The following is a 14,804-nucleotide window of genomic DNA, read 5'->3' as shown; positions in this document are numbered from 1 at the left end:
TCTCTGTGTTTACAGGTCTGATTCTTTTTGTTTATTCATTTGTTATGTTCTTTTTTTTAGATTCCACATATGGGTAAAATCATATAGTATTTGTTTTTCTCACTCTGACTTATTTCACTCGGTATAATACCCTCTAGGTCCGCCCTGTTGTTGTAAATGGCAAGATTTCATCTTTTTTATGGCTGTGTAAGACTCCAGTGTGTGTGTGTATGTGTGTGTGTGTGTGTGTGTGTGTGTGTGTGTGTGTGTGTGTGTCTTCCTTATCCATTCACCTACTGATGGACTATTAGGCTGCTTCCATAGCTTGGCTATTGTATGCAATGCTGCAATAGACAGAGGTGTGCATATATCATTTCAAATTAGTATTTCACTTTCTTTGATAAATATTAAGTAGAATTATTGAATCATATGGTAGATCTATTTTCAGTTTTGTTGAGGAAACTCCATATTGTTTTCCACATTGGCTGTACCAATTTACATTTCCACCAACAGTGTGTGAACATTCCTTTTCCTCCGCATCTTCCCCAATGCCTGTTATTTCTTGTCTTTTTTGATTCTAGCCATTCCGGCAAGTATAAGACAGATATCTCATTGTCGTTTTGATTTGTGTTTCCTGATGATTAGTGATGTTGAGCATCTTTTCTTGTGTCTGTTGGCCATCTGTATATCTTTTCTGGAAATATGTCTATTTAGGGCCTTTTCCCATTTTTTAATCAAGTTGTTTATTTATTTTTGGTGTTGAGTTGTATAAAGTCTTCATATATTTTGGATATTAACCCATTATTGGATATATTATTTGCAAATACCTTATCCACTCAGAAGGTTGCCGTTTTGTTTATTGATGGTTTCCATCACTGTGCAAAAGCTTTTTATTTTGATGTACCCCAATAGCTTATTTTTGCTTTTGTTTCCCTTGCCTTAGGGGACATATTTAGAAAAATGTTGCTATGGTCAATGTCAGAGAAATTACTGTTTGTTCTTTTCTAGGATTTTTATGGATTCAGGTCTCACATATTGGTCTTTAATCCATTTTGAGGGTGTGTGTGGGGGGGTGTTAGAGAGTGGTCTACTTTTATTCTTTTACATGTAGCTGTACAGTTTTCCCAGCACAGTTTATTGAAGAGACTGTCTTTTCCCCAGTGTGTATCTTGCTTCCTTTGTCATAAATTAATTGACTATGTAATAGTGGGTTTATTTGGGGGCTCTTTATTCTATGTGTCTATTTTTGTGTTAGTCCCATGCTGCTTTACTACAGCTTTGCAGTATGTCTTGAAATCTAAGACTGTGATATCTCCAGCTTTGTTTTTCCTTCTCAAGAATTCTTTGGCCATTTGGGGTTTTTGTGGTTGCATACAAATTTTATTATTATATGTTCTAGTTTGTGAAAAATGGTGGTGTTATTTTGATAGGGATTGTATTGAATCTATAGATTGATTTGGGTAATATGGACATTTTAGCAATATTAATCCTTGTAATCTACAAACATGGAATATTTTTCCATTTGTTTGTGCAATCTTCAGTTTCTTTCCTCAGGGCCTTATAGTTTTCAGAGTACAAGTCTTTTACCTCTTTGGTTAAGTTTATTCCTAGGTATTTTATTCTTTTGGTGCAATTATCAATACAATTGTTACTCTAATTTCTCTTTCTGCTACTTCATAATCAGTACATAGAAACATTACCAATCTCTGGGTGTTAATTTTGTATCCTACAACTTTACTGAATTCATTTGTTATTGCTCATGGTTTTTTGGTGGCATCTTTAGAATTTTCTATGTATAGTATCATGTCATCTGCAAATAGTGACAGGTTAATTTGTTCTTTACCAATGTGGATGCCTCGAATTTATTTTTCTTGTCTGACTGCTGTGTCTAGGGCTTCCAATACTATGTTGAACAAAAATTGGCCCACAGTAATCATGAACTGAATTTTGTTTCTAAAATTTTCTTGCATTTATTTGTTTTTGAAGGAGAGAGAGACTGAACAGGGTAAGGGCAGAGAGAGAGAGAGAGACGGAGAATCTGAAGCAGGGTCCAGGCTCTGAGCTGTCAGCACAGAGCCCCACGTGGGGCCCAAACACAAGAGCTGAAATCAGATGCCCAAGAGAATGAGCCACCCAGGAGCCCCATGAACTTAATTTTTTAATGACCTTCGAGATAAGTTCCTTTTACTAGAGAACAAGAATAAAGACTGCTTCTCAGGTTTTTTTTTTTTTACCTTTTACGTCCTGATGACATCTCGGTGACAACTTTAAGGAAGTAATATTTTTAAAGAAATATGATCAGTGTACTTTTATAAAGATAATTTGAAATCAAATATTAAAATATTTATATTCATTTTTAAGATATGGTGAATCAAGGTAAAATAGAAAGGCTGAACACATCATTATTAGTGAGGTGGATGAACAGAGTCACCTATGCAGTCTCTCCAAGGCCTGTGTTCCAAGATGTTGGCAAGGGTAGAGGCAAGATATGTGTCGGGCTGGGAAGCTCCACAAAGTAAGCCATAAAATTTCCTCAGGTGCAAAGCCTTTTCCAGGAAAGTCAATTTTTTCCTTCATTTCTTCTAAGAAAGAAGGTACCAGGTACCACCTACCGATTTGGTCTGTCAAGACGCTGGATTCTGGTAGTAAACTTCAAAGAGTAATTTTTAGTGCTTTCAGTTTTTGAGGCCCAACATAATAGTCACTGTGTCCTTTGGGAATAAATCCTGAAAGAAGAAAATGTTGCCCTGAAGTTCTTTCCACTTCAGATGTTGTTAACACAGCATCTACAAACTCAGTTTCAGTTTAGGAAAATTTTTTCTACTGGTGAATGATTAGCCTCAAGTCTTGGAGTTGTCCGACGGTTTAAAACTTTGATTTAGACTGGCATAGTTTACTGTGTTTTAAATGCAGAACCTTTCTGTTCTTAAATATTTAATCAGGGTAAAAGAATTAGGTGTGGTCAGCAGAAGAGAGCCTTGTGCTGGTAATTGTCATTAATGCTGGCAAGTTTCCCTGCACTGGACACAGCTGTGCAAGACACAAGGCCTGTCTTAAAATACTGGACCAACATATAAATGTCAACACAATAAAGGATAAAGGGATTCTTGCCTCCAACTTGATCTTTCTCTCAGATTGTAACTTCTTACTCCTTCGGAGTAATCCCCACTGCTCCAGACAGAAGAACAAGAGGTGTATATACCCTTATAATCAAGTCATTTTAAAATCTCTATCCATTTCTTTTTTTGAGAAATTTAAAGTATCCTTCACCTTCTATACATGAACCTTGGAAAAGGCTTGACTTCTCTTGGGTAATTAGAAACCACTGGGAAAAACACATTACACTGGAGAAGAACAATGAGTCAAGGCACTTATTTATTTGCTCTATTATTAAGTAACAGAAATGGCCTAATGAGTCAACGTTTTGATGCATTTGGAGTCAGTGCCATTTAACTTTCCTTCCCTATCATCATACTATCCTTGAGAGTTGTAGGAGGAATTAGATAAAGGTTCACTTAAGGTAACTTTTGGATTTTTAAGCATATTTGAATAATCGCTTATATTAATTAGTAAAACATTCAAACAAAAAGTGAAAATAATAGGTCCATCAGAAAGAGTGTAGTCTCTGTTTACTGATTACTTTTTATCTCTTCATTTCATAAATACTTACTAATCATCTCTTATGTGGAGGTTCTGTGCCAATACAACAATGAACAACATAAAAACTGCCTTGGTCTTCTGGCACTTTCAGACTGGTGGAAGACACAATTAAGACATTTTCAATGCAGTGAAAAACGGTAAGACAGGGTAAATATGCATCTTTGTGACAACACCCGAGAAGAACCCTTAATTGAGGCTGAGGGCAGGTGAGAGTTTTCCCAGAAGAAATGTCCTAACAATTGAGATCCAAAGTGTACGTAGAAATACAGGTGAGACAGACTATCATGCAGATAGGTATGATGTTCATGTCTTCAAAAAGGACCATGGTCATTTTCTGGAATAGAAAGGTGTCCAGAAATAAGGCCAAAGGCTGGCAAGAACCGTTAGTAGCTACTGAATGGCTTTAGACATAATCAGACCAATATTTTAGAAATGTCAAACTAGGGGCAGTGTAGAAAGTGAACTGGAGAATACGGCCCAAAGATGGAAGCTAATGGTCTTCCTCGGACAGGAGCAATGGGGATCAAAAATGGAGGCAACATAGGTTGCACCGTGAGAGACTGGAAATGTACAGAAGGCACACAGGAGAAACTGGTACAAAGTGAGAGCTTGGGCAAGGAACTAGCAGCTGGTAACAGTCACTGGAGGAGGAAGCTGTTGATGAACAGGTTGGGGGCAAGATGATTAACTTGATTTTAAACACACTGCCTTTGATTTTCCTGTGGGACATGTAAAATGCACATGGTTAAGATTGAAGTTGAGAAAGCAGGTCTAAGGTGAAAAATGAGAACAGGCCTGGAAACAGTTTTAAGTGCTAGTAATGAAAATGAGAAATTTAGATCCTCTTTCTATATGTATTTTTAGAATTGTCTTATGGTAGTTAACTTTATAAACTTCTGAATCTGCAAAGAAGAAAACAATCTCCCACCTTTGTCCTTCAAATATCTGTGACAGCACTATAATTTCTCATGAGTTTATTTGTTTATTTTTAACATTATTGCTGTAACCAAAGAGAAAAAACAGCAGGGAACAAGAGAGACTGCTATAGGAGAATTAGGTGAAAAACAGCTACCCTGTGAGATGTATTTTAAACATATAAAAAATGAAATATTTCCAATTTCATAAAATATTTGCAATTAAAATTATATGCATGAAAGAAGTACAATATTTTACTGGGTTTTTATTCTTCAGTTTTTTAAAGGTTATTCTACTTCTCAGATTAATAATTTTCAGAATCAGTGCTTTGTATCTTTGTCCATTTCTGTGGTGGCCACTAAACCTACTTAAGGAGGGTAGCAGTAGCCTTTCTGTAACCCTCACAACTGTTTACTAATGATAACTCAGACACAAACGGGGATCTTTGGCAACTGAGAATAACATATTGGTGGCTTGACTAGAATCATGAAAAAATGGACTTTCTTCTCAGGACATTACTCATTTCCTCGAAAAATTTTAAATTTACATTGTGAAGTGGAATGAAAAATAAACCATGAATTTGTATCTCTCATCTACCTTTGATTCACTCCAAATTTATTTCTGAGACTCAAATGGTTTTTAAAGCAGTTTACAATGTCAGATCAGTAACATATTCTATATAGCAAAGAAACAAAAACCAAAAAACTGCTCATATGCAAAAGATACACAGGTGCCTTCTGCATTCTCAAGAAAATAAAGGATTCTTTTAGTGCGCTTGTGTGTTTAGTCTTGTTGAATTTTTTTTTTTCCCCAAGAGTTTGGTAGATACATTCTTGTCTTGACCAGGCCACTAATGCCACTAAAGAAAGTAACATCTGGCAAGGGTTTTCATTTATTACTACAGAGACTGAACAAAAGGGGTGATTAGTTTGAGTAATACTTTGCTAAGGCTCCCATTTAAAAAAAATGTCACAGACTGGGTGGCTTAGACAACAGAAGTTTATTTTCCCATGGTTCTGGAGGTTAAAAGTCCAAGATCAAGGTGACATACAGTTGGTTTCTCCTGAGGTCTCTCTCTTTGTTTTGCATTGGTCACCTTCTCACTGTGTCCTCACATTGTCTTTCTTTTTCACAAATGCATGTTCTTATAAGAACACCAGGCAGACTGGGTTGGGGTCTACCCTAACAGTCTCATTTAGCTCAATTACCTCTTTGAAGATCTCATTTTAAGCTTCAATCCAGTTACATTCTGAGATACTGAGAAGATCAGGACTTCAACATAAGAATTTTGGGAAGATACATTTGAGCCCATAATACCTTGTTTGCCTCCAATTCTCAGGCAGAGGAGTAAGAACACCAACAGGCAAGAAGAAATGAACACTGTTTCCTCCTATGCCTGTAACTTTATAATCCAAAAATTAACCAAAAAGATTCTTTTTAAAACTTTTGTTAATATTTATTATTTATTTTTGAGAGAGAGAGAGAGAGACAGAGAGGGAGAGGGAAAGTGGGGGAGGGGTATAGAGAGAGGGAGACACAGAATTCAGAGCAGGTTCCAGGCTCTGAGCTGTCAGCACAGAGCCCAGTGTAGGACTCCAACTCATGTACCATGAGATCAAGACCTAAGCCAAAGTCAGACACTTAACCAACTAAGCCACTCAGTCTCCCATAAAAACATTCGTCTTTATGGAAAAGTAAAACTTTAAATTTATCTAAATACAGAATGCTAAATGACAGCTTAAGGACATTGTTTGGCAACCTATGGAAATCATAATAGAGTATCTGTTAATGTACGGTTTTCAGCAAACTCACCAAGCAAGCTTGGCAAAGAGGCAAAACCTCCAGGGCTGGTGAGTTGTTTACATTTAGTAATGAGGGATGTCACTTCTAAAATTGTACAAACCGTACCTCATGTTTTTTGTAAAAGCACTAAAAACTTTCTAAATCTCATTGACAGTTTGGAAGGTAAGTCCTAACAGCAAAATAAATATTTTTCACCTAAAACTTCTATTATTTCTTATGTCCCAAAGTTTTTGTATTTCTTGTCCTGTCAAATATTAAGAAATGCTATTTTTTTCAAGTTCACAAGTATTTAGCACTAAATGCAGTTAGATAGGAAATAAGTTTAAAATAAAATCTGTAATTATATAAGAAATCATGCTTTCAAATTAAAAAAATATTGTGCATGCATTTGTGTATGTGTGTGCGTGTATGTCTTCAATCATGGAATGAGCAAATCATGTTGCATGTGAGGCATTTTTACAGTAAGAGCTTTCTCACATACCTTCCTTCTCATCAAAATCAACACTCCTATATTGTGTGCATGTGCATGGTTTTTGGACAGTTACTAGAAAATAATCAGATAATGCCAATAAGGAAAATATTTAGTGAGTATTAATCACTGATTATGACATCATGATTTTTAAGAATCTTGGAAATAAAAAAATAACTACGTAAAAGTACTTCCTAGTGGTAGAATTTCAAATATTATGGCATACTGGAGGAAATTCTATCTTTGGTGTCCTTCCTCTGTCAGTGACACCTGTCAAAGCTTCAAGTTTCCTAGTGCTCCAAAGATTTCCCTTCATTACAAAAGGATATTGAATTAGTAAAGATGGGCATTATCAAATAAGTAGATACTTAGTCCACCTATCTTAGTAGTAACTCTCCTAGCAGATTCTAAGGCAAAGACATAGTCTGTCAACCACAATGACCCAGGGCTTTCAGCATTTGTAGATGACATACTGGATAAGGAAATCTCCCAAGCTGCTGTACAGAAGTTGAAATGTTGGGTAATATTTAACAATCTCCCCACCCCCGCAAAAGGGTTTAAATACATAGTCTAGATTGAAACCAAAAGAGGGAAATTCTCAGATACCAGACATGCTGAGTGCCTCAAAATAAGAATGCTAAGTTGGAGTCAATGCCAAGAGGCTTGAGGGAAATGAGGAATAAGTTATCGATTAATGGCTAAGGACTTGGATTACATGGGGAAGGGACACTAGACCGCGGAATCCTGGGAGCAGGGACCTGTAACTAAGCTTCCTGCATAAAGCTAGAAGTCAAGTAATACTGTTTCATAAATGAAATGGAAACAAGGAATTCCTGGAATAACTAGAAGGAAGTTTGCTATTTACCCACTGCTGTGTGTTGAAATATAACCAACCACAAGAAATTGAAAACCTAAGCCTAACAGAGTTCAAGGATAGAGGTCTGAATTCATGTGATACAGAAGGTACTAAATCTTTAAACTGAGAAATTAACATAAAAAATTTACCAGAGATCAGCGCAAATAGGACTGCCCTGGGCTGAACCCCATGGGAGAAGAGTTTATAACTGAAAAAAATGACCACCTCCCTGAATAAATTAACCATATAAGAATGAGTTGACAAACAAATGAAAGATTTATATAATACATTGGTAATGGAGAAAATGAAACAATTTTAAAGGGACTTCCAAGTATTTACAATGTTCAGAAAGAAAGAAAGCTGTATGACAAAAACAGGGTGGTATAAAAAAGAAGAGGAAGACTTGAAACATAACAGAAAATCTAGAAATAAAAACAGTTATTATAATTTCTAAAGTTCGAAAGGGCAAATTTAATAGTAGAGTAATATAATTAGATTAAGTGAATTAGAAAGAAATCCAAGAGAATCATGCAAAATCCTTCACAGAGGAATAAGTAAATGAAAAAATATAAAAGAGAATTTAAGATATAAGGCAAAAAGAATGAAAGAGCTCACAGCATTTAAAGAGAGTAGAGAAGCAATATTCAAAGTATTAATGCATGGGAATATCTTAGCATATAAGAAATGTGTACATCTCCAAATTAAAAGATTTCGTCAAGTTTTTGGCCAGAAAAAATGAAAGTCCCCATTGTAGTGGCATGGCAAAAGATAATAATGTGATCTTTTAACATATCAATGTCAAAAAGAGAAAATCTCAAAAGCCACCAGAAAGAAAAGATATATTGCCTGCAAAGAAACAAACTGATAGCAGACTATTCATCAACGACTATTGTAAGAAAACAATGGGAAAAAATCCTTAAAGGGCCAAGAGAAAATAATTGTCATCTCCAAATTCCAGACACAACTAAATTAGCACTCAAGTGAAAGTGAAATAAACAAGATAAATGGAATCAGAAAGATTATGTAATTTTCCCATGGAAAGAACTTCTCAAGTTCCACATCAAGAAGAAAACTAAATCAAGAAAGCAGTAGCTGAATGAAAACATGAATGGTGAGCAAAGAAACAGACAGATTTTGGCATATACAATTTAGTACTGACTGTTGAAAAATGGTTTTTTTAATGCTTTTTTATTTATTTTCAAAGAGAGAGAGGGAGTGGGGAAGGGGCAGAGAGAAAGGAAGAGAGAGAATTCCAAGTAGGCTCCAAACTTAGTGCAGATCCCAACATGGGGCTTGATCTCATGACCCTGAGATCATGACCTGAGCTGAAATCAAGAGTCAGATGCTTAACCCACTGAGCCACCCAGACACCTCTAAAAATGTTTTTCAATAGACTGATTTAGAGAGCTTTAACAGCGAGCTAGTACTCCTTTTTATACCACCACCCCCCCCCCCACAGAATGGCTAAAATTAAAGAGATCAACATCAAGTATTGACCAAAAATAAATAGTAACTAAGACTCTTAAACACTCCTGTAGGCAAGTAAATTAAAACCATCACTTTGAAAACTGAACTTAAGCATTCCTTGTGACCCAGCAAATCCATTGTGCTAGAATATGTCAAGAGAAGGAATTTTAACCAGAAGGAATGTCCTAGAATGTTCACAGAAGCTCTATTTATAATATCCCTACTGGAACTTCACAAAAACACATAACAGGATAATGGATAAATAATTCCTATATCCATATGATGGAATATTAAACAGTAGTAAGAATGAACAAAAATATAGCCAGCATGCAACAATACCCAAGAGCCTCACAAATATAATGCTGAGCAAAAGAAGTCAGACACAAAAACATACATCCTGTGTGATTACATTTAGTCAAATGTAAAATCAGGCAAAATCAACTTCTGATATTAGTTCAGACAGTAGTTCTACTTGAAAGAAGAGATATCTGAAAGAGGGTATGAGGGGGGCTTCTAGAATAATGGAGATAGTCTACAACTCAGGCTGGAGTCCAATGAGTTGCACAGTTGCACTCAGTTTGTGAAACCACTAGGCAACATACTAATAAAATACATACTTTTCTTCCACACAGTTTTCCGCAATAAAAAAAAAAAATAAAAGGATAGGAGCTCTTACAGATTACTAACTTATTGCAAATGGGGAAAAAAGACATTTACAATAATGCTATATCTGGAAAACACCACTTTGGCCAAGTACGTGATCCAGCCTAGCAATATGAGTAATTGGACTATATGTTATTATATGCCTCCTGATAGAAAATCCAAACTTTATGTATATAGTCTTCCAGTCCAAAATGCTTAATCTAATCATGAGGAAAAATAAATGAGTCCTGACTGTCTGACATTATACAAGCCAATTATCTCAAACTCTTGAAAAATGTCAACATTATGAAAGAAAATAAAACAGGGACTGCTCCAGATTAAAGGAAACTAAAGAAATATGACAGGGCACCTGGGTGGCTCAGTTGGCTAAGCATCAGACACCTGATTTTGGCTCATGTCATGATCTTATGGTTGTTGAGATCAAGCCCCGCATCATGCTCTGCACTGATGGCATGGAGCCTGCTTGGGATTCTCTCTCTCTCTCTCTCTCTCTCTCTCTCTCTCTCTCTCTCTCTCTCTCCCCCCCCCTTTCTCTCCCTCTCTCTTTCTCTCTCCCTCTCTTGCTGCCCCTCCCACATGCTCACAAGTGCTCTCTCTCAAAATAAACATTAAAAACAAGGAAATATGACAACAAAATCCAGGGTATGATCCTTGAAATGATGCTGGGTTTAGAAAAGAAAATGTTATAATGGCTATTTCCAGAGCCATGGGAGAAATTAGAATATGGACTGGATAGTGGATGATATTCCTACATCGCTATGAATTTCCTGGATGTGAGGGCAGCTTTGTGATCATACAGAAGAAGGTTGTTTTCTGAGGAGATGCTTGCTGAAGTTTATGTGAGGAGTATTCCATGATGTGAGCAACATACTTGAGAGAGTCTAGGTGGCAAAATGCTAACTTCTGAATCTACGTGAAGAGTATATGGTGGTTATGGTACTTTTCTTTGAACTTTTCTGCAGGTTTGACATCAGTCAAAATAAAAAGTTGGGGACGTAGTGAACCAAGATGTACTATCATTTTATACAATCTGAACACGAAAGGTTGTAGGCGCTGGGGTGAGATTTGGGTTCGAGAATCCTAATGTGCTCATAACATTTGGAATGTGACATAAAGAAAGCAATAGACTTTGTTAGCTTAGGTAAATGTGTTTTAAAAAATAAGAGTTAAAAGGAAAATAGAGGAACTGCTGAACTAGTAATAAGACAAAAAAAGTGAGAGATGAGAGAGAATCTCATGAGAGAATTCTGAGAGGAAAAAAAAGAGGGAGAAAAAAGAAGTAAATAAACTCAACCAATCCAACATAAGGCCTGAAATGACAACAGGAAAAAAGAGAAGCAAAGACTTGAAGGGACAACAGGAAAAAAGAGAAGCAAAGATAAAGTAGTAGAAAATATCAAATAAGATGAGAGAAACAAGTCCAAATATAAATCACAATAAATGGCAAACATATTAACGTCAGTACTAAATGTCAGAGATGAACAGACTGGATTAAAAATATAAAACCCAACTCTGTACAGCTCACCTGATACACACTTAAAGCAAAATAGCATTGAATAAGTAAATATAAAGATATATATAAAGAAATACTAGGCAAAGATAAAACCACAAACCATAACTGGATAATAGTAATAATGAGAAGAAACAAAGTGGAACTTAAGGCAGAAAGTTTTGATACTGAAAGAAAAAGACAGTGCATAACGATAAACCATCTTCCAAGAAGATCTTAACACCCAATGAACACGAACAGTCTTTCACTGTGACCGAGAGAGAGAGAGAGAGAGAGAGAGAGAGAGAGAGAGAGAATATGAATGTGTATACTGATAGAATTACAAAGAAAAAAAGATAAATTCACTATTACAGCTGGGTATTTCAATACACTTCTTTCAGAAACAACGGGTAAATCAGAAAAAAATATTAGAAAGAGTACAAAACATTTCAAAAATATGACTGACACTTTTTCTTTCTTTCTCTTTTTTAATGTTTATTTTTATTCTCGAGAGACAGAGAAAGACAGAGCCCAAGCAGGGGATGGGTAGAGAGAGAGGGAGACACAGAATCTGAAGCAGGCTCCAGGCTCTGAGCTGTCAGCATAGAGCCTGATGGGCTAAAACCCACCAACCACGAGATCCTGACCTGAGCCGAAGTCGGATGCTTAACCAACTGAGCCACCCAGGCGCCCCGACACACTTTTTCTAATATGTAGAACTCTGCATCTATAAATTAGCAAAAGTATATTATTTCAAACATGCACAAAACATTTTGAAAAAGTGGCTAATATTCCAATGATTCAATTATCATGTAGGCTATGATATCACTGAAATGGAATTAAATGGAATTTAATTAATCACTGAAATGGAATTAAATGGAATTAAATGGAATTAAATTCAAATAAAAACACATTTGAAAACTAACCATACACACACATGCACATTGACATCACACACTCACTTCCTTCTCATCAACATAGGAGATTAAAATAAATCACAGAAGACACAAAATACTTAGAAAATTGTTAATGTAAGAACAGTATACTTAACAACCCATGAGTATAACTTAAAGTGATATTTAGAAGGAAAATCATAACTTTAACTCCATTTATTTCTTAAAAACTAAAAATAATATCAGTTAACTTTTAATATTAAAATGCTAGGTAAAGAATAAAATTGTAAATTCCAGTAAAGAGAAGGAATCAAATAAAAAATAGAAAAAAATATGAACTCCTACATGTCAATTTTTTCTTAAAGAAAAAGACAACAAAATCAGCAAAGGTATGAAAAAAATTACAAGTAAAACTGAATGGCCAATAAATATATGAAAATATCATTAATCTCACTAGTAATTAGGAAAATAAAAATTAATACAATAAGATACAATTTCATACTCATGTGATTGGATAAAATAGAAAAAGCATCAGATATTGGAGACGTTGTGACAAACCCAACATCTCACAAAATGCTGGCAAGAGTTTACATTGGTGTATTCATGCTAGAAGCATCAGGCAATACCTAATACAGATGAAAATGCCTATGTCCAAATCCCTCCCATTACACTTCCAGGTTTATTTCTTTTAAAAAAAAAAAATTTATTTATTTATTTTGAGGTGGGGAGGGGCAGAGAGAGAGAGTGAGAAGAGGGCAGAGAGAAAAGGAGAGAGAGAATCCCAAGCAGACTCCATGCCTAGTGCAGAGCCCTATGGGGGCTCTATCTCATGCCTGACTGTAAGATCATGACCTGAATAGGTATCAAGAGTCAGATGCGTAACTGAGCCACCCAAGTGGCTCCTCCAGGTATATCTTTTTTTTAATTTTTTAATTTTTATTTATTTTTGATAGAGACAGGGCACAAGTTGGGGAGGGGCAGAGAGAGAAGGAAACACAGAATCCGAAGCAGGCTCCAGGCTCCCAGCTGTCAGCACAGAGTCGAATGTGGGGCTCAAACTCACAAACCATCAGATCATGACCTGAGCCGAACTCGGAGGCTTAACTGACTGAGCCACCCAGGCGCCCCCTCCGGATATATTTCTTAAAGAATCTCTTGCACCAGGAAAATCACTGAAGATATAGGAGATTCACAAAGATAGAGCTATACATATGCTTTTACAGATAGTATCACAGCATTAATGTGGAATTTAAAAAACCACATAAAACAGTGGCATAAAAATGCTTACAGTAAGAGTACATGTAAAAGAATAAAATAACACAATAAAAAAATTTTAATCTGAAAGAATCACTAAGATATTCCAAGTAGTAGCTGCATCTGGGGAAAACAGGAATTTGGAACATATAACTAGGGGGTTGGAACATGGTAGCTTTCAAACTTGTTGGTAATATTCATAAATGATACATCCATCTTGATGGTAATTTATATTGCCTCTGAAGCAAATCACAAAAAACCAAGCTACATATTTATGTCTTGTTCATATCTAGCTGAACACCAAACTAAACCAAGCCAAGCCAGGGTTCTTCAGAGTCTAGGCATCTTTGAATTATCTTGGAGACCACATGTGTTATCTCAAATGTGCCAGCATGTGCTGTCCAAACCCCAAGCCACTGTGGGCCCTCTTAGGGCTTGAACCTTCTGACTGCTGAAATGGAGGCCAAATAGCTACTCTTTTCAAGCGATGATTCTCAATCAGACAAAGAAAGGGGTTATTCTGCAGGCAGATAGAATTTGAGGGAAAATTTTAATTATGGCCTCATTAAAAGGCTTGCCCTTTTCTTTTTATTTATTTTTTTATTTTTATTTTTTTAATGAAATTTATTGTCAAATTGGTTTCCATATAACACCCAGTGCTCATCCCAAAAGGTGCCCTCCTCAACACCCATCACCCACCCTGCCCTCCCTCCCACACCCCATCTACCCTCAGTTTGTTCTCAGTTTTTAAGAGTCTCTGATGGTTTGGCTCCCTCCCTCTCTAACCTTTTTTGTTTCTTCCCCTCCCCCATGGGCTTCTGTTAAGTTTCTCAGGATCCACATAAGAGTGAAACATATGGTACCTGTCTTTCTCTGTAAGCTTTGCCCTTTTCTTAAGAGATAATCTTATTCTTCGGTTGTTCCTTCTCCACCCCCACCCCCTGTACTTCTTAGTGAGAAAATATGGCTTGGAGCAAAATTCAAGTGTCAACATTCTCATCTGCCCCTTCTTTCTCGTTGCACATTCCTGCCTTGTTCTCTTTCACTGATAAATTGGTAGTAGATGATTCAGCTAATTAATTCTCCCATAGCACCTAATTTATCCCTGTACTCTAGTACTTTTATTATTTGGATTATTTCATTAAAATTGTATTTTGTTAAAGTGGTCATCCCTTTCAAAATGATTTAAGCTTCTAATTCACTGTCCTAGAATCCAATATTATGCACATTAGGTGTTCAATAAATACATAATGATTTGAGATTCGTTGATTTATTTCTTCTGGTCTCTGTTTATACTACATTATAAATACAGAATAGCAAGCTGTTGGAGGGCAGGGATATTATCTTCTTTGTACT

At 36.0% G+C, this 14,804-nt stretch overlaps 1 protein-coding gene and 1 long non-coding RNA gene across 2 annotated transcripts in view; one reads left to right on the top strand and one right to left on the bottom strand.

Moving 5' to 3' along the window:
• Nucleotides 1-2,701, bottom strand: part of LOC109250929 (uncharacterized) — a 268,707-nt gene extending 266,006 nt beyond the window's left edge. Inside the window, exon 1 of the long non-coding RNA XR_008423902.1 lies at nt 2,592-2,701. This is a non-coding gene — a long non-coding RNA (uncharacterized LOC109250929). The remainder of the gene's footprint in view (nt 1-2,591) is intronic.
• Nucleotides 1-14,804, top strand: part of CCDC192 (coiled-coil domain containing 192) — a 211,634-nt gene that overhangs the window by 93,614 nt on the left and 103,216 nt on the right. The window lies entirely within an intron of this gene.

Source organism: Panthera pardus, unplaced genomic scaffold (genome assembly GCF_024362965.1).
Source record: "Panthera pardus isolate Hobbes unplaced genomic scaffold, ASM2436296v1 HiC_scaffold_2, whole genome shotgun sequence".
Lineage (NCBI taxonomy): Eukaryota > Metazoa > Chordata > Mammalia > Carnivora > Felidae > Panthera > Panthera pardus.
The sequence above is the reverse complement of the archived record's forward strand: the minus strand, read 5'-3'. Positions and strand labels throughout refer to the sequence as shown.